We start from the raw sequence: 22,640 nt of genomic DNA on the forward strand, positions 1-22,640 counted from the left end.
TTATAGCCTTTTCGGGTTCTGTCTTCGGTCTGTTACTCATCTCTCCTGGGTGTTTTGGGACTTGTTTGTGGGCTTAGAGCATACAGTTGAACAAAGACAATACACACACACACACACACACACACACACACACAGACACTCTAACTTGGTCAGGCCACTGCTAACTCTCCCACTCCAAACCCAGTGACAGTGCTGATTAGTATCTCATAACCGCTTAGATTGTGTGGAAAGTGGGTGTGTTTGTGTGCATGTCAGCTGGTACAATAGCCTACCAGTAGCATTACCACTCATCATAGCTCCACAGCTGCTGCAGCAGCAGCGGCGACAGCGGAGGGACAGCAAACAGATTTGGCGTAATCTTGCCCTAATGAGATTGGTCCCCCATTCCTGCGTCTTTATGGGAGCGGCAAGCTGGCAGACACGCAGGCTGACACTCTGTAGCGCTTTATGGAGAGAAGCGTCACTAAGACAGAGTGGAGCTGATGTCTGGGAGTCAGTAAGTGAGACACGTGGAGCGTCGGGCAGGTTGTAATGTAGGGAAGAGGCTGTTCATTTAGCAGACAGGAGCTTTGGTCTGTAAGGTGGGCTGTAGTCTATATCCACAACGTTCCGCTTCCGGGAATGTTCCGGTGCCGCCGGAAATTCCGCTCGATGTCACTCTGTTTCGGCCAGATGTCCGTTACCTTCCGCTTTCTTTGTGTTGTAATTCTTAACTCCGGTGGATTTCTGAGGACTATGGTTAACTGCTCCTCAGATCTCTGCAGGGTAAATCCAGACAGCTAGCTAGACTATCTGTCCAATCTGAGTTTTCTGTTGCACAACTAAAACAACACTTTTTGGGGCATTTTAGGCCTCTATTTTCATAGGACAGATGAAGACATGAAAGGGGAGAGAGAGGGGGAATGACATGCAGCAAAGGGCTGCAGGTCGGAGTCGAACCCGCGGCCGCTGTGTCGAGGAGTAAACCTCTATATATGGGCGCCTGCTCTACCAGGTGTGCTACCCAGTCGCCCGACTAAAACAACTTTTGAATGTACACGTTCCACCAAAACAAGTTCAAGACAATTGTGATTGGTTTAAAGAAATGGAATGGAAAAGGAATGTCTGGCAAAAGCGAGACTAGGTGGGCAGTAAGTTAGTCCAATGAGTAGTGTAGCTGAAATATTTTGGAAAATAATCTCAATTGCGATTTTTCAGTCAGTGCTGATACAAGTTAGTAGTGTTGCCCCGCGAAGTAGCACTGTTAGCAAGGCAGTTTTTACACAATACCTGACGCTGTTAAGCATTTATTTATTTTTTTAACGCCAAAGTAGTCCCACACAACTGATGACTAGAGATGCACCGATAGACCGGCCGGTGATCAGAATTGACCGGTTTTCACGTGCTCGGCCATGACCGGCAACCGGCAGGTCAGTCTAACATATGCCGATTTCATGCCGGTCAATGCTACAATTAACTGACAACATAAGTAATACGAGTTACAGTTCTCAAGGACGCATGCACCCACGCACACACGGTCGCGACAGCACAGTCTCTCCCCCCCTCCCCCCAACTTTGTCACAAGTTTTCCACAGTGTGTCGCGCGTACCCCGCGGTGTATTCTCGCACATTTAGGGAACCTCGTGAATTAATCTGCAACATGTCAGCTGTTTGGAAAGTCTTCAGCGTGTGTGCAGAACATAACAAGTTTGCAATACGCAACACCTGCAAGGAAAAAGTAGGGCGTGGATGGAAGACACCAAAAACCAAAATCACATTTCTTTTAGTTGGATATTGGATGTGAAAAAATGGAAATGGTTCTAACATTGCACTTAGATGTGTGTGAATTTCCCACACCAGGAGTCATTTATATATTTCTATTTTATAGTGATCCATTACCTGTTCAAAAAATGTTTCTATGTTCTGTGCAAAATGTTCTATTATAAAAATATTTGTATGTGCTGTAAAGTGGTTAGAAAAAATGTAATCGGAATCTGCTAAAATCGGTATCGGCTGGCCTAGAAAGTTGTAATCTGTGCATCTCTACTGATGACTGTCCCTTCTTTTGACACTAAAGTTTCCGCGTTGTCAGGTTCTGTCGAGGTCAAGGTACAGCATAGCGTGGCAAGTTGAGGCTTCCTCTGTAGACTGCTTTACTCTCGCGGGTCACGGGACTGCGTGGTAATTGCATTTATTTCCGATTTAATAAATAAATAAATAAACTCTTAACATATCGCAATATTATTAAAATATCAAAAATGCAATGAATCGTTCAGCCCCAAAGAATAGATGGAGCGGCCGGCAGATAGGTAGGATGGTAGGCAGACGGTCCCCAGCTCTCAGGATGTGGAAGGCACACATGACGGGCCTTTATCTGATGGCCTTCGCTGGTCCATTAGATCAGAGCACAGTACAGCAAAGAACAGTTAATTCTCCAGATTAACATCCTCGCTGGTTTCTCGGAGCACTGAACCAATTCGCTTTTATTTTTAGTTTTTTCCCATTTGGTGAATTTCATTATACAGTATATCAAGATCCCAGGCTGTTTTTTAATGAAAACAAATTAGGTTGTGTGGGCGTATGGATAAGAATAGGCCACTTTTCTTTTTAAGTTTCTTTTATCCGTTAAGGTCACATTCTTTATTTGATTAATCTTGTCTGGATTGACCGGTCTTGTCTGGGGGAAGACTTCAACCACGATGCACTCTGTGAGGACTGACGCAAGCAGGGGTTAGCTCTGTAGCTCACGTCACGTGTGGTCGCCGCGCCACCTGGGATAACCCTGCTGATGTAGGGCGCCACCTGCCGGTGCTTGGCTGCAGGGATTTTCTTTTTGATTTACTGTGTTGTGGAAGAACAATTGAAAATTTTTGTTGTTGTTGTTGTTCTGGGCTGCACACCCGATCACGCTACCCTCCCTGGACTGTGGTTTGACTGTATTTTTGGATGGACCGCTGCAAATTTGGGGGACCAGCCCCGTAAACACGAACGTCTGTCATTGAGTGAGTGATGACGTGCTGCTGTCAGTTGGTCGACTTGGAGTTTCCCCATTTGTCGTTGTTCTTTCAAAATGAATTAATTCATTATTTATTTCAGGTTCATTTATCAGGGACAATGTGCACTAATGATACATTAAAAACAAAAGTCAAATGTGCCAGAATAAGCCTGGAGGCTATTTTACATCTGCTGTCCCAGGATGTTTGAATAGCACCGGCAGTGTTTCCACAGGTGACGTCTTTGCCTCAATGCTTACATGGTTGTTGCTCCACACGCAACGCAGACACAGACAGCCTCAGTTGAGAAATTTAAGTGTAGCTCTAAAATATCGAATTTTTTCGTGCCACTTTTTTTTCTTCTTGTATAAATATATATTTTCCTGTATAGGCCTTTTTGTGCGTCAGATATGGCGTACCATTCCTATATTTGTAGGGTGTTGAAAGTTTGCTAAGTTATAAGAGTAGCGTAGTGTGTGTGGTCGAGTGCGAGAGAGAGCGACGTGGACGAGCTCGGAACGGACAGCTGTTCAGGTGTTGGCCATCAAAACGGAGAAGAAATTTGCCGTAAAGTTGTCGAGCGGTAGAAAAATGGACAGTGTAGGTTTCAGTTTGACCATGAATAAACGCCGCGGGTCATCCAAGACCCAATTTAAGATTCTATGTCTCGCTTCCTGAATAGCTGGCATGTTCATAATTGGTCTGTGTAACCGTTTTAAGAACAAATAATACTGGGACCACTACAGAAAATGGCAGATGAATGTTTAATATCCAGCTGTATTTAATACACCACTACGCTACTGTAGGATTCCACCTAGTCTTAGTACTTTAGTTGCCATCTCTCACTCTGTTTTTCTTTCTCTTCCTTTGCTCTTTCTGTAACAGGAACACAACACACACACACACACAGCAGTTGTAATAGCAGGGTTAGAGTGCAGGGCCGACCACTGGACAGTGTTTGTACAGAATGCTAGCATATGTCAAACCTGGCTTATTGAATTTAGACCGCAGCCTGAAACAGCCCACTGCTCAGCTTAGCACAGAACTGCTGTGGGCCCACAGGACACACACACACACACACACACACACACACACACACACACACACACACACACACACACACACTTTTATGCATGCACAGACATAAACAGTGTCTATATATGCATACATACATATGCAAAGACACACATACACACACACACACTGACAGGGGTTACTCGGTACATTTTCAACAAAAAAAATTACCTCACTTGAGCCATTAGGAGGCTACAGGCAAAATGAAAAGCAGACAGACAGAGAGAGGGGGGGAGGTTGGGGTGGTGGTGGTGGTGGAGAGAGACAAAATGTCACATGAGAGCGTTTGTGTGACGCATATTAATTTTCATGTAAGCTGATAGGCGTGCTGATGATCAGCTTTCATCTTGTGTACACTAATGACTTTAGCGAACGTACTTAACACACGTTGTTACACGTTGTTACACGTGATTACACAGGTGCCTTTTTGTGCGTGTGTGTGTTGGACACAGATGGGGGTGTGTGTGTGTGTGTGTGTGTGTGTGTGTGTGTGTGTGTGTGTGTGTGTCGCTCCGCTCTGCTGCTGTTGAAGCAGCCTGTGGAAACCCAGCGTAAAGCAAAATCGATGTTGTCGTCGTTAGGGATGTCCCGATCGCATGGGGAAGTATCGGATTCAAGCCAACGTGGGCATTTTTTATTTTTTTTTTAACTAATCCGGGATTACTCCGATCATTTACTTCAGTAAATTTGACACCATTCTAAGTAGCTAGAAGTTGATTTTATATGTAAGTTTTACAAAAAAGTTAAATGAAGACATCTATTACTTACTTTGTTCACTTAGTTATTATTTTTGAAAGCAAAAACTTTCATCTAGGAAAATGCAAGTATCGGAGCGGGACTCAATATTTTAAAAATTGGTGGTCAAAAAAGCTGACCTAGTGTGCGGCGGCCTGTGATGACTGTGCCCCGCCGATCCATCAAATAGTTTTTAGAAATATTAAAAAATTTGATTCAGTGATCACATTCAAGTTACTAATCCCAGTAAGGTTCTATTTCTGCATGTTGTTCTTCTTCGCGGTCTTAGGGGAGTTGGATGGAGGGTCTTTGGCCTGGTGCGGGGGCTGAAGGGGTGGGGGGCAGCAGAAGCAGAGATATCATCTTTTTTATTTCATGCATCCTTCCTGGTGTCTACATTACCCATAATACAACTCGTTTTTCATTTTTATAGTTGGTAGGTATATATATATATAAAATTTCCAATGAGAAATATGTTAGTTTTGGTTACATATTTGAAGTATATTGCCCATCGCTGGTTATAAGCAGCTGTCTCAGTGCCCTAATGCCATAAAGGCCTCGCTCCAGGCTGTACTGGAAATAGTATTAAGGCTCCACACAGCATAGGTGCCAGATATCTGAATGCAGTATAAATATATATTGTGTCATTTCCACGGTTACGGCCTTTGAATGATGTCGGTGTTTTTCTCGCATAACTATAAGACCTCATCCGTCTTGTTCCTATTTAAGCCAACCTTCTGAACAGACAACACTGCACGTTACCCACCGAGGGAGGATGATGCCCAGAGGATCATCTTGTTAAAGCTCATCCAGTACGACAGTGTCTACAAGGCCCTTATATGATCCTTAAGGGATACTCAGAGACCCACTGTGGGTGAAATTAGCCCCAGATAATCATCTCCTTGTGGGCTACAGCCACTCTCAGCACCAGGCCTGTTTTACACCCCATTTACCAAGAAGAGAGGGAAGGATTTGCCTCAGTGACCCCTTTGCTGTGAATCTATATAGTAGCTGGTGGAATGGATGGCGAGAGGAGCGTCTCCTCCGCCGTTTCTCAAATGAACACTTAAAATTAAGCAGACGAAAATAAGCCTGGGATTGTAGATGGAAGAGGACACAGCTGGAGTTGACCGCTAAGGTCTTTTCCGATTAACAGCAGGCCTACAGTACCCGTAAGACGACAAAAAAAGCAGAGACTGGGAAAAAGAGCCGTCCTTTCTTGGGAAGTGTCTCTGTAGGATGATAGATCACAAGGACCCTCTCATCCCTTCCCCCTGCTCACTTTTCTCTATTCTGGTCCCCCAACTTCAATCTCCCACACTCCCCTGCTCCTACCAGTCGTCATTGTGTCTTAAATCTCTCTTTCCGCCTGATTTTGTCTGAAAGGTGATAGAGGAGGTTCTGGCTATAGATTAAAAAGAGGCTCTCTATAGATGAAAGGAGCTGTGTAGAATCAACACATTCGACAACCTTGCTGCTACACATCCCCCTTAAAGTAACAGTATGATGCAACACACGCTCTCACACACATACAAACACACACACACACACACACCGTACCGTAAAGAGAGCGCAAGAGCACTACGCATTAAGATATCTTGCCTGTGGGAAGAGAGGTACGCCAACAAGTAAGGAGATGAATGGTGTTAATGCCTGTTAAACCACATATGTTAGAATCAGATGGGAATACGCCGAGTTCTTTCCTCCCTCGAAGCCCAATATGAAATATATCTTCCTTTACATTCAGCCAAGATGTGTGTTTTTAGGAGTGATTTGTGTGTGCGCGGACATACTGTAGTCAAAGTTGGGATGATAACAGAGAGATGTTAACCACAAGCTAAAGAGCAGTGAGCATGCAGACAGACACACACACACACAAAAAAAAACACACACACACACACATGCACACACACGCACAACTCGCTGTGGTGTCCTGAGCCTGTGTGGCCCGGCGCTGGGATGTGGACTGAAGCAGGAAATGTGTGAGCCATGAAGGCATGTGTTTATGCTGGCTGCAGTCGCCCATCACCAGCCAGAGGGAAAACAGACACCAGCACCGCTTCATTTGCTCTCCATCTCTCTCCTTCTCCTCCAAAACCCTCAACGTGATCTTTTCTCACCTCCTGCCTCTCCCAAGATGTCTCCTCTCTCACTTCTCACGGTTTTTCTTTTTTTTTATTACCTTTTCGACTCTGAAAAGTAAGCTGCAACTCACAGAAAGTAACACCGAGGCTAACTCTCTGTATACTGTGTGAGGAAAGCTAATCCCCATAGTAACACGCACATGTATTTACACTTTAAAGATCAACGTGAGCCCACAGGAAAAAATCTGTTCTAGAAAAAAATATTTCAAAAACCAACAAAAACACTCCCCAGCAACAGAAGTATCCCCAGTGGGGATTCTCTATTGCCTAATAAAGATAAGTTGTTTAGATAATGACACTTAAATAAAAGAATGGATACACATTTTAAGACAAATAGTGAAGCAGTGAGACAGCGTTAATAAAATGAAAATGTAATAACCCTAAATAAATGAAGGCAGTCTTTCAGAACTTGGCTGTTGGGCTCCCTGCGGCTGGCCCGATCCCTGAATCAACAGTTAGCTTTCATCAAGGCCGTTTTTCCTCAAGGTTTTGGACAATAAAAAGTCCCGTCACACAGTTGTATGGCTTTCAGTATTTCTCTGTTTGTTAGACGGCTACATTAGCGTAATCATTGCCTGATGTGGCCTGTACTGTGTGTGTGTGTGTGTGTGTGTGTGTGTGTGTGTGTGTGCGTGCGCGCGGTGCAGTGACCTGCAGCAGTGTTAGATTGGGATCTGCTCTCTGCTAATGAAAGGCGTTGGAGCACGGTGGAGTGGACACTAGGGCGGTGCAATCAATCGAAATTTGAATCGCGTTTTTTGGCTTCTAACAATCACAAAAACAATGCAATCGACATTTTGCAATCGACATTTTGCAAGTAAACTCATATTTTGTCTCGTGTTCTGAAGGGGAATTAAAAAAACATTCATCGGGAAGAGGTATTAAAGGGTAACTGTGTGTGTGTGTGTGTGTGTGTGTGTGTGTGTGTGTGTGTGTGTGTGTGTGTGTGTGTGTGTGTGTGTGTGTGTGTGTGTGTGTGTGTGTGTGTGTGTGTGTGTGTGTGTGTGTGAGACGGGAACAGTCTTTGAAATTGCTCCAGTATTAAGCAAGCGGCGAAACAAGCTACAATATAAGTTAATAGGGTAATTGTAAAGCTTGTATTTAACTTCACAAAAGTGCTCGTTTTGCCGCTGTCAGGCTCAGATTAATATTCTAAGTGTCTGACAACATTATGGAAAGGATTTCTAAGGAGGTCGACCTTTCTGTTAAAGATTAAGAGCCTTTTTTATTTAATTTTTTTTAAACCTTAAAAACATCCGCAAAATTGCGTTTGCTAAACCCACCAGACTCCATGTAAATGAAAGAGTCATTTTTAGCATCGTAAAATACGCTTCGTTCAAAGTCGACGGAAACAAAATAAAACTAGGAAACGCCGTTTTTGGTCGTCTTTCCACTTTTCCGTCAAAACTCGTAAGTTTCGGTTCTTACCTCTCTCCAGGGAGGTTTGAGAGGGGAATTCATTGGTATGTTTTGGTAGTTCTTTCGACAGCTGCCTCCAGGTCTTTGTGTCTGGTTGCGGTCCAGGATCATCCACGTGATGTCTCTGTCTCTTCTATCTCTCCCTCTCAGCCACGCACCGTTCTTCTCGCTGCTCTGTCCATTTATTTGGGTGCCTGTGAGAGAACACGCATACATAAGGATAACATGGGAATAAAGGAAAGCACAAAAAAGAGCTAAAGGTTATTGTATTTTTATTCTGTCTTTTTTAATAAAACGAGCACTCTGAATATGTTGGGGGCCAGGAAATGGGGGGTATAAAAGCATGGTTAGAAGTGCAAGACGTGAAGCGAGAAGTTTGACCGTCTCCTTAGTAGAAAAGGAGGACTGTCGACATGCTGCACCATTACTCTGATGAATGCCACAAGTCTCTTTCAGGCACAATCTGCCAATTTGCATCAAACATCCCCTCTGTGTTTTGTCTCTTTTGGGCACTACAGTGAGAAAATGTGCAAACAGCAGTGCTGGAAGAAGTATTCAGATCATACAAATTCTGCACTGAAAATGTTAGCAAAGTCAAGTATGCAAGTATCCTCGGGAAAATGTACTTAAAGTATTCAAAGCAAAAGTACTCAATCAACTAAGTGTTTAGTCGGCTAATCATTTCAGCCGTGCCTAATTTATAAAAACACATTTTTATAAACTACATGTTTTGTGTGCAAAACAATCTTAATTTGTAAAGTCACTAAAGCTGCCAGATGAATGTAGTGGAGTAAAAAGTACAATGTTTCTCTCTGCGGAGTAGAAGTAGAAAGTGGCAGGAGAAGAAAAAGACTCAAGTACAGAACTTGAGTAAATGTACTTAGTTACATTCCACCGCGGCCGTACAGTACAGAAAAACAAAGACAGCCTCTAATCCTGCACCTACCTGCTCTATCCACCCCCCCCCAGCCCCCCCCTGTTTGATATCATCATTCATGGCAAGCTGCTGTTAGTGATGGAAAATTGGTCGACCCAGCAATGCAGATAGAGATACGGGATCATCAGCGGGTCGGCTCAAGAGTCCAACCGCGGTCAATGTCAGCGGGATCTGTGAGGCTAAGTCCCAGTGAGCGTGTGGATCCCGGTGATTGAGTGATTGAGCGCTTAGTGTTTGAGCCTGCGGACAGCCCAAACAAGTTAATCCCAACCCCCATTACATCCCCCACTAACTACAGATCTACAGCAGAGGGAGAGGAACGGAGGCAAATTTAGTGGACAGGGCTTTAGTGGGGCTAGTAAAAAAAAAAATAAAATAAAAATAAAAAGCTCCTTAATGATTTAATCAGCGGAGATATTCATGTGCTGTAATACCAGGGTGCCCCGCTCAGCTCCGTACACTCTGTACACAGCTCCGAGGCCGATGCGATCGGGAGCATTTGTGATTATGGAGCCGGATTAACCGACGACGTTGTGCTTTTTTGATTGGGGACAGAATCTGAGCCGGAGGTCAGCCTAGCTTGCTTGTTGGGAATAGGATGATCCTTTTTTTGGAAAAGAGGAGATCCACTTAGAGTTGCAGGCATGCAACCTAAAATATTACCGTTATTTTTTTTTCACACAATCCAGATTGTGCCCTCAGTAGAGCCGGATGTCAGATCTGAATATAAAAAAAAAAAAAAAAAAAATGTTGTGGGTGTGTTGCCTTCATTTTAATGCATGAAGTTGACAGGAAAGGACCCCAGCTGGACTCGAACTTGTTAGCATCTTTAACCCCCCTAGGCGACCAAGACGCCCAATCTCGATATTTTTTAAGTTCCGACTGAAAAGTGTACATAGTAGTACAAGTATTATAAACTGTCCAGAATCATGATGTATTGAAAGCATGGTCACATTCTTCTTCTTTAAAAAAATATATATATTTAATTGCCAGATATTTAATTTAAATAAGAATTGATCTTATTTTAGACCGTATTTCAAATGGGCAAAGTTGTACAGCTGTAGTAAGGTATAAAAAAAAAAAAAATTTAGGTATTGGTACCCAAACTCTGTATGGACACCGGTATTCAAAACCCTCAAACAGTACCCTGACCGATCGGCCAGCTCCCCCAGTGCAGGAAAGCAAGCGTGGCTCATTGTCGATTGGCTTATCACACACATGCATGGTCATGAATGGATCATATAGCTGGTGAATAATCCATGTAAGTCAGTGTGTCCTCTCCTCAGAGTGGTGTGTAGCTAGTCTTTATGCACCGCTAAGCAAGCTTATCTGTTGTGTTTCAGCTGTAAAGCCACGGGTCTTAAAGGTGCTCAAGCCTGGGAGGCCCTCTTAGTCTGACCCCAGAGGAACACTGGGAGGGTTGTTGCATTGGTACCAACCGTATAAACTGGGATATATGGAATAGGAAACCCGTTAAATACATTCTAAAAAATGCAGTGTTCAACGTTAAGTTTTTTTTTTTTCCCTTTGCCGGGTTGGGGAAGTGATAATTCTACTTGCCCAAAGTCCGTTTTTACTGTCCCCTATACTCATTGTTTTAGGACATGTCCTGGCTTTTATCACTCAATCAGAACGTTTTAAAAGAACTCTGTCTACAACCTAACCTGCAGCGCCGGATTTTCAAAATAAAACCGGGACTACAGTGCCCTGTAGCTATGTATTTCACACAGTGTGTTTTCTGTGAGTTTGACTAATTTAATTACAAATAGCACATTAGACTTGATTGGCCAACGGCATATTCAAAGCATTCTCCGGCGTGGGCAAGGGGAGGGGGAGCAAGAGATCAGTGATGATCGGGAAAAAATGATTGAAAACTTTTTGTTTAACCAAAGGTTGTTATATGTACTTGCCCGACGTGGCGTTTTATTTGCCCCGGGGGCCATCGGGCCCTTATTGTTGAACCCTGAAATGTCATCTAAAATCCGCAGTCCATGAAGAGCAACACTAGACTGTAATGGCAGATTGTTCCTACCAAATTGCAAATCACACGGAGACCGAAATGAATTGGACTCAAGAGCAGAGACCAAAGTCCAAATGAAAACACCCCCCGAGTCTGAGACAAGTAGGACAGACCGGACTGGGTAACTACAGTCCTGGATGTGCCCGTGAGGACGTCTACTGCAGCTGGGTGACCAGTACAGACTGTGGGCTATGTAAGCAGCACATTAAGGAAGTTTAAAAGTAGAGCCCATGTGGAAAATCTCTTAGGCGGTGATCATGAAATCGCCACCTGTGTTTCTTCACTGACGTTGATCTTGGCTCATTTAGAACTGTGCTGACTTAACATTTTGATTGGAATAATCAGGGCCTTCCTTCGAGGGCAGAGTTGTTTTGCACTCTTGTTCAATGTTACTTTTTTTTTTCTTTCTTTTTTTTTTTACCATTCTGTGGTTCCTCTTTGACTTGGGTTTGCTAAATGAAGGAGACAGAGAACTTAAAAAAACCTTGCCAACATGCTTCCTGTAGGTTAAAGGATGGGGAAGAGGTGAAACAGGAGAAGGAAAGAAGAAGAGAAAAAAGAGGAGGTGGAGGAGAAGAGAGAAATGAAATGGAAAGATCCAACTTCTCAGATCGCACCAATTACAGGAACATTCAGGAGCCAGTTTCTGCAGAAAGCATTAGCAGCAGTTCCGCAATCTCTTCCCCGCTCTTCCCCCGCTGTGTCCTCGCTTCATCTCTCCTCCCTATTTTTTTTTCTTTTTTTACTTTTCCATTTAATCTTACTATCCCAGTGGGGTTACTAGTGGTGAGGTACTTCCTGCTGTAAGTTTTCCTTCAGTGTGCGAGTGCTCTCCCCACAACACCCGGAGAGCAGTGAACCAGCACTGGAGCATTCGAGGACTCAATGCAGCCTACTGGAGGAACAGCAAGCTGCAATGCAATTCTTTTTTGTGTGTGACAAAACTCAACAACTGAGCTTTCGCTAAGCCAATGGCATATTCAAAGCATTCTCCAGCGTGGGCAAGGGGAAGGGGGGGAAGAGATCAATGACGATCGGGAAAAAATGATTTAACGAAAGGTTATTTTTATTTTTTTTTACTTATTTAACCCTTATTGTTGGACCCTGAAATGTCCTCTAAAATCTGCAGTCTATGAAGATCAACACTAGACTGGAAAGGCAGATTGTTCCTACCAAATTACAAATTCACAAAGACCGAGACGAATTGGACTCGAGGGCAGAGACCAAAGTCCAAGTGAAAACACCCCCCGAGTCTTGAGACAAGTAGGAGATAAGAGACAGACCGGACTGGGTAACTACAGTCCTGGATGTGCCCATGAGGACGTCTACTGCAGCTGGGTGACCAGTACAGACTGTGGGCTATGTAAGCCCACAACTTAATTACTGATAATGTGCCGTTTACAATAAAGTGACAGTTTACCATCAAAATTCTGAGTGATGTGAGAAACAAAGGGTCCTTTATCTCAGAGGTAGACAAAATCAGGCTTCTCGTTTCAAGTCAGTAACCATCTATTTGCCGGCTCAAAGGAGTCGGCCGCCAGATTAGCTAGCTAACGTTAGCTCCATGAGTTGGTTGAAAACGCAGTCTCTGGGTGACTTTTTATTGTTCTAACCTGACTTGTTTTGAAAAGAGTCTTGTAAAAGCGCTCCTAAATATGCACATAATGGGTGCGTACATGATATAATACTAAAAGCTTCAAGTCCCAGGCAAAAACAAATAGTCCGGATCCTAACTGTTGACAACCCATGCAGCAGACATGTAATGCTAAATAAAGAAACCGCATAATTGTTCTTATTTTCAAACTGTATGTTTTCACCTTTTTAGCGCTATAAAAAAAAACGCTTTTTGGATGAGGTCTTTTGGCAAACATCACGCTATCTTGGGTAGCAATGGCTTCCCAAAATCTGATAAAGATCATAACCGAGCTGCTAATATTAGATTAGCCTAAACTCCTGATTAGCATCCACGACTGACGGTTTAATGTAATCTGTAGCCCCACAAAATAATATAGTTAGTTATTGATATGCTCCTTGTATGTATAACTCTTGGTTATTACTGTAGGTATCAAGTTAGTTAGCCAGAAATGCTAAAAATTACCAGTTATGTTAGAGCAGATGAACACACTGTTTAATGCTTTCCTTAAACGTTTGCTCTTGTAATTTTGGTTTTAAAAAAACCTTAAAGACACCACCTTCCAAACTCAATCTAAAGAGTATCACTCTTACAAGAGCCCTGTACACACCACACATAGTTTTCAGGTTTACACCTATTTATCTCTATAACAGCAATTTATTAAACACTTTAAATTCTTTACATTTGGCAATGAGGAAACTGTCCTGGCTCCAATGAACGGATCTTTGGCTCGGTCTTGTTTGGCTGTCTGTTCGCTCTCTCATGGGATGGATTGTTTCAGCCAAAATCATCTTCCCCCCCGGTGAGATTTCTCTTGACTTGAATGCATTTGGAAAAAAATTAAAAAATAAAACATTTTGCCCAAACGCCAGAGTTTGCTTGTAATTCCATCTCGAGAAAAGATTATATTACATTCAGTTTCTGAATCCCACATCACAGCCGTTCCTTTGGCAGATCGTTTCCAAACGTTGTCGAGATCTTTTGACCCCTGACTCGAGGGGATGATTGCTGCCGCAGATGTAGGACTGTATCTCCATGGCTCATAAACGCCCCAAAGGGATGAGAGGAGATGCACGGAGAGCCCAGAGCACAGCGGGCTTCTCTGATCACCGTGACTGTGCCTTGAAGACCGCACCAGACCCTCTCTGGGACCAATAGAATGCAGAAAAAGGATGTTGTTAAGACAGAGATGACATGTTAAGCCCAGTTCAGGCCAAAGATGACTTGCAACGCCGCCGGTCTGCGACGTTCTGAAACCTGCCGGTTTACACCAATGCGACCAGACCAGATGGTGTATCATTTCTACGGCAACCACTCTTTGTGCTTCCATTCTAACTTTCCCGACTTTCAGGCCTTTGTTGCGACTAAATATGAATGTGGATATAACGTTGGTGATAGTGACATACTGTCCTTGCAACATTTGCATTTCTAGTGATGAATTAGCAGAAACGTTTTATGTCTCGGATTCACTGCTTTGTTCTAGGCGCTCCCTCTATTCAGTCCCTCTCTAGCTCACTCGACCACATTACGGTGCTCACGGCCGCTCGCTAGCCTGTCTAGTCCAGATCGACGACGATTAATTTACCGGATTGCTATGGTGCCTCCAGGAAATTCCGCCGGATGTCCCTTATTTTCGGCCGTATGTCCGTCACCTTCCCCTTTCTTTGGGTCGTTCTAAATTCCGGTGGATTTCTGAGGACTATGGTTAACTGCTCCTCAGATCTCTGCAGGGTAAATCCAGACAGCTAGCTAGACTATCTGTCCAATCTCTTTCTCTCAATTTTTGAACAAGCACGTTTCTACTAAACCACTTCCTTCCCGAAGCTATTTTGCAGTGGCGGCGTTATTGCGTCCAAAGCTTAGCGCCGCCCAAGACAATTGTGATTGGTTTAAAGAAATGCCAGTAAACCAGAGCACGTTTTTCTCCCATCCCGGAACGCTGTGTGGACTAGCCAGACCCTCCTCCGCAGCGCTGTGGAGGAGGGTCTGCCAATGCGAGACTAGCCGCACTCTAAAACTCTGCCATTTCGACCAGTTTACAGTTTGTAACATATACTGTACATCGAATTGATTATAAATCATTTTTATTTCTGTAGTTTGTAGCTAACTTGACAAGCTGGCATTCGTGACCAGCTGAGTTGCAGGCGGGCACCATCAGCCGGCTCGAGTCGAGCTGAGACGGGCCGGTTGGTACTGCTACGACCTTTCCCTGCGACGTTCTGAAGGGGTTTTGAATCTTTGGTCTGAACTGGGCTTTAGTGTTATCTCTTGACTCGTGACTTGACAGTGCTGGCTCAGCGTGTTTGCACATCTGGGAATACCATATCTGTGCAGGCCACAGAGGTGGTGATTACCTCTAATGACTCCCTTTCACTTGGGAGGTGTGGTAGAACAAGACAGGAGGTATTACTGGAGGCATTCGATCTCAACGGGGTCACGTAAGCAAACCTTAAGAGTCAATGGGGTGGGGGGGGGGGGATAAGAATAACTGACCCTCTGCTCAAGGTGTCTGCTGTCAGCCAGCCAAAGGACCCCTTTAGCAGGCGGTCTTTCCTGCAAAAGAGACCAAAAAAACATGCAATAGACAGTAGGGGTGGGAATCACCAGAGGCCTCACGATACGATATCATCTCAATACTTATGTCACGATACAATATTATTGCGATTTTAAACATATTGCAATAGTCTGCGATATATTGCAATTTATTACATTTTTTTCCAACTTCAAATTTTTCCCAGTTTCAAATGATGTCCCCAAAGGACAATTTTGTCAACATTTGTTTTATCTAAAAAGATACATTTCTCTGTTTGTTCATCTCAATTCACTTGTATTGCTGCAAAATGGGGATTGTCAAGCAGACAGACTGACCAACACATATATCATAAAAGATCGATACTTGGCGTCTGTGTATCAATACAGTATTGCCACGAAAAATATCGCGATACTATGCTGTATCGATTTTTTCCCCACCCCTAATAGACAGGACGCTCGCTCTTCTTGTGTTTACAAGAAGAAGAGCTCTTTTTGCTCCTCTCTTTGTCCTTACGGCATACTTTATTTTTCTTTTTTCAATCCAGCATTTTTGTGTAGGTGTGGAAAGCAGCCCACATGTGCACTTTTTTTTTCGGGCAGCGGAATTTGAAACTAAAGCAAAATATACAGATCCTTTCATCAAGCCCTGCCACGGTGAGGAGAGAGAGGAGGGAAAGGGACGGGCAGATGACCATTAGTTCTTCTCCACTCTAATTTCACTGGACGATAAGTGAAATCACATGTTGGCAGGAGCTCCAGTGGAAAAGACGGCGCAGAAGGAGAAGAAAAGAGGGGGCGAGTTTCAGGATAATGAGGAGAAACGGAGCAGGGCAGATAGATCTGATAAGAAATGAATTTGGTAATTATAATCGCACAGAGAGACGTACTGTAAGACTTGGTAGCATTTTTTCCCGTTTCAAGTCAAATCTGGAACTTGAACCCTGGCTTGGATTCATATGCAGCTGTGTTTCTCCTAATAGTAGTAATTTAGATGGCACTGTTGCTTTGCACCTACTTCACATTTAGGAAGGAACAGAGGAACGAGACATACAGTACAGTTTGTAATCCGGTGGATGCTTGAGTGCTGAGACTCTGGTGCGTCCGTTTTGTAGCACTGATATGAACTTGTTAGCAGCTTATTTACATCCAGCAGATACAGATCAACATTAGCATTCATTTGAAAGTTGTGTTTGTGTCCGCCTAATGAATGTAAGTGCAATATTCACTCTTTGTTTTTGGTTTCCACCGACTCCTGAGGGGAATATCTCTCTCTCTGGCTACTAAATGCTCCACTACGTTCATCAGCTAGTCGCTAACTGTGTCTGTCTGTCGTCTGGTGCTGGGAATGGTAGCGCCCAGTGGCTTTATTGGAGCTTTTGCGCTGAAAATGACGCAATGAGGCTGGACCAAAACAGTAAAGTGGCTGGCCTGGGCAACTGGCAAGAGTTCTAGCCTCGGTATGCTCCACACAAAGTGCTTGTTGGATTGTCGAGCAGCGTCTAAAACCTCATTTCCGAAGACCTGATACGGGGCAACTTTTTCTGATAAATTTACTTTACAGTCCTGGAATACCCACTTTACACAGCGGTTGGCCAGGTGTGTGGAGATGATGGAACTTCTCTCTCAAGCGCTCCCTTTTTTTGCTTTATTTACGTTCCATTATCCCAATTTGTAGATGTTTAAAAGACACAGAATTCTAAAAGAGAGATCAGGGAGGGAGTCGGTTGGAAGTTATGACGGTAGGTTTTTTGCACCATCTTTGTGTGTGGTAGTTCGGAACAGGTATTAACACTTTTGCCTTTTAAACGTGGATGAAGGACACAGTGCGTTTTAATGTATTCATACCGGCTGCGTAAATTTGCTTTGCATCGCATTACTTGCATGACTCAAGTTTGATCGCCGGATTATATTGGGATCATTTGTGTTTACTTGAGTTACTCGCGCCAGTGCAGAGCTGTAGGCACACACAACATATTGTCATTGTCATAAAATAACCACTATTGCTGCTTTGTACCTTTTTGTGGAAGTTCCAGATAGGTCGGGAAAAACCAAACGGCGTTGTGTCTGGATTCATAACATCATCCCATATGCCAAAAATAACTACCTCATGGTGATTTGTAAAAATTCTTAAAGTCAGGTCTATCCGCAAGATGACAAGCAAACAACAAAAATATTTCAACAAGCGTCCTTCGCGTCGTGCCATTTGCATCGCCCGCCGAAAATTCCCATCTATTTGCGTCTTTGCATTGACTTCGTATGGTATCCCGGAACGCAATTCACGTGAAAAGCAGCCGGTGTGAACACAGCATAAGACAGTTTGTTGTTCATATGAAGCATATGGTATAATTTGCGGACTTGACGTTTTTCTCTGCCATCTCAGGAGATTTCAAACCAGTGACCAGCTTCAGATTATCAACTTTTCAAAGCTGATCCCTCAGCGGGACCACTGCACTCTGTCTGTCGGTCAGTTTGTCCTGTGCCATCTGACCCAAACCTCCATTTGATCTCCTGACTTCTGCTGTACACCGCAGCAACGCCACCCAGCCTCTCGTTTTACCTGACATCCCCAGCCATTACACAGCAAGTGCCCATTTCAGTCCCTGCTCCTTTCACAGTCCCTTTTGTTGACTGGCCTCCTCTTGGAAGGCAGCCAATGACACAGACAGTGCGAGTGATCTACGTGAGCGGCATTTAGCCACCCCCTCCTTCAACCCTCTTCTTCGCTCGCGCTCTCCATCTTTCCTTGAGCCTGAACTGTCGACGGGCCCTCTAATCCACAGCGAGGTATAATCCAGTCCCTGGTGCCAGTGGTAATGCAGGCTTGATTTCATTATGATGTTTAATGGGCATAGCAGCATACTGGGTTACACGGCTGTAAGGCTGTGTGGGTCCCGCTTTAGGGGATGATTCCCAGAGGCATTCTCTAAAGTCTATTCTATTGGTTCTCTGTGGACTTGAACTTAAACCCCCACATCACATTTTTAGCCGTAGTATCGACATTTCGTGTTGAGGTTTGTAGTTTTGAGTGAAATAGCTCAACAGCTATTGGATGGATCGCCATGAGACTTGGTACAGAAACTCCCGTTCCTTTCAGGATGAATTGTAATCATTTTGGTGATTCCCCTTCACCTTTCATTTAGAGCCACCATCAGGTCAGAATTTAAATTTGTCCAGTACTTTGATTTAGGACCAAATTACTAGCTAAACTGCCATTCCCATCAGCCTCAGCTGTACTTTTTCTTACTGTAAAGTAAACTAACATGCTCCTATGTACGAAAGTAAAAGACTGAGATTTAGCAGCACTTTTTTTGCAATTTGAGACGTTGAAAGCCTTCATTTTGCGTTGGCAGATTTTAAGGAGATGTTTAACATTTGCCATCAAAGTCAAGTACCTCCAGATGCTATTTGCCTCCCAGGTGTCGCACGCTGAGGAAAGCTCTTTTCTTACAGAAAACTCCTCATGTGAGCGACTCCACAGCCTGTTTACATCTTCAGACGATGCGTTGCATCATGCACCGTGATCATACGTTAACTGCCTGATCCGCCTCCGCTCACATTTCAGATTATACATGCAAAGGAAACACACGCAAACTATGAACAGCCATGAAAAAATGGTTGAAAGTGACATGGTGGGTTTCTTTTAGAATTCTTTTTTTTGGGGGGGGGGGCAGGACAGGACAGCTGAAGACATGGGGAGAGAGAGAAGGGGAATGACCTCTATACATGGGCGCCCGCTCCACCAACTGAGCTATCCGGGCGCCCGTGGTGGGTTTCTTTTAATGGGGCTTGTTTAATGTCTTCTCAGGCTTGCATTCATGTTTACATGTGTAGGCCTGTTTCTATCTGCCCCCGGAGGTTTGAGTTGGAAGATGACAGACGATGCAAGGTGGACAGATGATAAATGCAGACTACGTTTTTTTTTTTTTTTTATTGGATTTCCTTTTTAGTCCACGGTTTTGGCCAGTGCTCTTACTTTCCCTCCGAGCGCGCTCTCTCTCCTTTAAGGAGAAGAGTGTCCCACAAACAGCGCGAGGAGAACCTGAGAGTATGCATCAGGGACCCCAGTGTGTTAAAGAAGTACTCTTCTCATTCTTTCCCCTGATCTTTCCACAACTCCATCCTCTCACACCTCCCTCATTTCCTTTCCTCTTCTTTCCTGCCTCCACTAGCACTAGAAAATGTCCCCTTTCTCTGCCATTTCTTCACCCCCACCCCACACTGTATTTTTTTTTTTCTTCTGCTTTTTTTTTTTTTTTTCATTTGCAATTACAGTAATATGTAACATCAGGCGCGGTGAGATTTAGGGCTTTACCTTACATAACCCCGGGATTTAGCTGCAGGGTTTTAAGGCTTCTCTGAGCCGCTGAGCTGGGGGCAATCGGGCCTCTTTAAAATATTTTCAAATGACTGAAATCCCCAAAGGGCCAATGAGCGTGTAGGGATAGGAAGGCTTTGAGGGCCTTGATACATCACAACCGTCATTATTTTGTATTACCATTGGAGCCTGATCCATGAAAAATACAGCCTGCTCTGTTCTATTCGGTGGCAGCGTTGGCTCTGTGGCAGCGGGTTAATAGATGTGGGTCAATACGCACGCATACAATGCACACGCACACAGCCGCCGACATAATCATGGTGCATCTCCACATGCACATACAGCTACATGATGTCCCTGTCTATTTTAGGTTTATAGCAAGAGTGCTCATACACGTTATTTTTACGCGGCCAAAATTTCTCACGAGATGAATGATCCTGTTTCTTTTTACCCCCGTCACCCCCCTCACCCCACACACAAGCTTTTACATGCACACACACACACACACACACACACACACACACACACACACACACACACACACACACACACACACACACACACAGTCCAGCACACTTGCCACATCAAGTACATCAAGGGCAGTTTAGTCTTAAGTGTGTGTGTGTGTGTAAGTGTGTGTAAGTGTGTGTGTGTGTGTGTTTGCGCGCGCAAAGTAGTGCTCTTGGCACGCAGGAGAGTTTTTTTTTTTATATTTGTTAAATTTAATTTGATATGACTTTATATAAAATTTTAAAAGGGTAGGAGGAGGGTCTTGGGTTTGGCCCCAGATCACCACGCCAACCAAGGCCAGATTTTTTTATTCCTCCTTGAAGCAGGCCAAACGGACAGGCCATAAATCAGAAATAATGAACTGCCTGGCCTAACTTGGTGATTTGAGCAGGGAGGGAAGTGAGTTGTGGAGAAGAACTGGGTACGACCTGATGGAGGAGGACAGAGCGAAAGTGAAGAAAATAACATCTACGGCTAGCAGAGTGGGGAAAAAAAAGAAAAGAGAACTCGATGAAGGTAGAGAGTGTGCATCAGAGAGTGATTTAAGGCCAAGGCTTTGCGTTGGAAGAAGCCGAAGAGCATGTGCAGGCAAAGCTGGCGATGGCTTTGAAGCTCAGTGTTATCGGGACACATAATGTCAGCGGCGTTAATGTTAAGTTTCCACAGAAAAGCCTGCTTCTTCAGCTTCTTAGGGCAACTTTTTTTTTTAATTTGTCCCTGGCATAGGTCCTGAGCCGTAGGGGGGTAAAGTTTTTAAGATGTAAAGCCGCTGGGATTAGGCCTGTATGATGGGAAGACATGGGAGAAGAAGTCGGGATGAGGCCCCCACAGGGTCACAGGGAGCGCAGCTGACCGCGATGCTCGTCACTTTTCAGGCAGTCATAAAGGGGCTTTGCAGCAGCCCTGAATGTCGCATGTGTCTTACTGCACACGCAATGTAGGGATGAAGAAGGGATGAGGAGAAGATGAAGGAAAAATTAGTTTGAGATTACAGTGAAGGATGGCTGATGGCGTTCTGGCAAAGCACAAAACTGAAATTTAGGGAGTCGGCAGAAGAAGTTCCACTTCAAAGTCTTCGGGTTGAAGTTTAAAAACTTGAAACAAGAATTAAATTTGCTAAGTAACCTGTGAAGTTTGGTTAGATTGAATTAACCTTTTGGGTTTATACGCTACAGTGAAAGTTGAATGAAACGGTAAATTCACATCCAGCGCACACGTGTAAAGTTTACAACAAGTAAAGTTTATACCACTTCTCTCTTCTAGGCTTTTTTTTTTTTTCACTTTTCCTTTCTCTATCATGTTTTCACTCTTCATAGTTGCTCCATTCCCTGACTCAGCCCAAGACCGCCCTCCTGCTATTTTTCAATCCATTTTACTGGTCTTCCTGTGTTTTAACAGGCTTTTATAACCCAGCTGCAAAAGAGAGCAAGGGAGTATGGTAGGCAAAGGGGTAGTTAGAGAGGGAGGGAAAAAGGGAGGGAGTGGGAATTGAATCATGAAATGAGGACCATATTTCCATACTGCACTAAAATGAGGACTTTCCATATTTCAAACTAGGGTGCGCTCTCTCTCTCTCTCTCTCCTTCTCTTTCTCCCTCGCCGTCATTGTAGCACTCTGTGCAGCTGTTCGTCAGTAGTTGTTGTCTGTTTGTTTGTCTCCTTGCCGTCCCCGCCTTTAGCTCATGTGAACTTTGCTTTTCGTCATGCTTTTTTCCACTGCCGAGCGTGTCTGCTTTTGATTAAAGTAAAAAAAGAAAAAAAGCAGCAAATCCCACTCTCCCAACTGTAACTAACAGAGACGCCATTTCATTTTTCTTTCCCGTCTCACCCCTTTCTCCCACCCCCCACCACCCCTCTCTGTTCTTTCCACAGCAGTTTGTTTTAGGCCACGCGGCTCTGTGAAAACTTCACCGCCAGTGTTTGTTGAGCTTTCCGGCACGAGCATCTTGAACCGATATGGCTTCCCTCTGTGTTATGACCGTTGCAAAACAACCTTTCTTTTGGCCACAGAGAGGACCAACGCGCCGGGGCCCTGCCTCGATCCCATGGTCCCGGCTACTGACACCATCACTTGTGCCAGCTGTAGAAATAAGTCGCTCCCTCGTAAAACCCTCAAAAATTAGCTCCGTCTTCATCCCCGGATTCGATCTCAACCTCAGCCCCAGCACGGCTAACTCAAGCCGCACTCTGTCCCTGCTCTCATGCCTCCGACCTCAGCATCCTCAGATCCTCTTCCCACCCCCACCCCTGCTGCAGCCACAGCTCAGACGCACTATTGCATCTGAGTGGGCCGCAAGCATCTGTTTACAGCGCTCCATCTGCAGTGCGAGAAAATGATGGCCAGATACA

The 22,640-nt window shown here is 44.2% G+C and overlaps 1 protein-coding gene and 1 long non-coding RNA gene across 23 annotated transcripts in view; one reads left to right on the top strand and one right to left on the bottom strand.

The window, feature by feature from the left end:
- The window catches only part of nfixb (nuclear factor I/Xb), a 165,634-nt gene that overhangs the window by 85,453 nt on the left and 57,541 nt on the right, over positions 1–22,640 (top strand). The window lies entirely within an intron of this gene.
- LOC120573986 overlaps positions 1–22,640 on the bottom strand; it is a 43,083-nt gene that overhangs the window by 14,761 nt on the left and 5,682 nt on the right. For both annotated transcript variants that reach the window (XR_005641806.1, XR_005641805.1), the window contains exon 2: positions 8,354–8,538. This is a non-coding gene — a long non-coding RNA (uncharacterized LOC120573986). The remainder of the gene's footprint in view (positions 1–8,353; positions 8,539–22,640) is intronic.

This window comes from Perca fluviatilis, chromosome 15, assembly GCF_010015445.1.
Source record: "Perca fluviatilis chromosome 15, GENO_Pfluv_1.0, whole genome shotgun sequence".
Classification (NCBI taxonomy): Eukaryota; Metazoa; Chordata; class Actinopteri; order Perciformes; family Percidae; genus Perca; species Perca fluviatilis.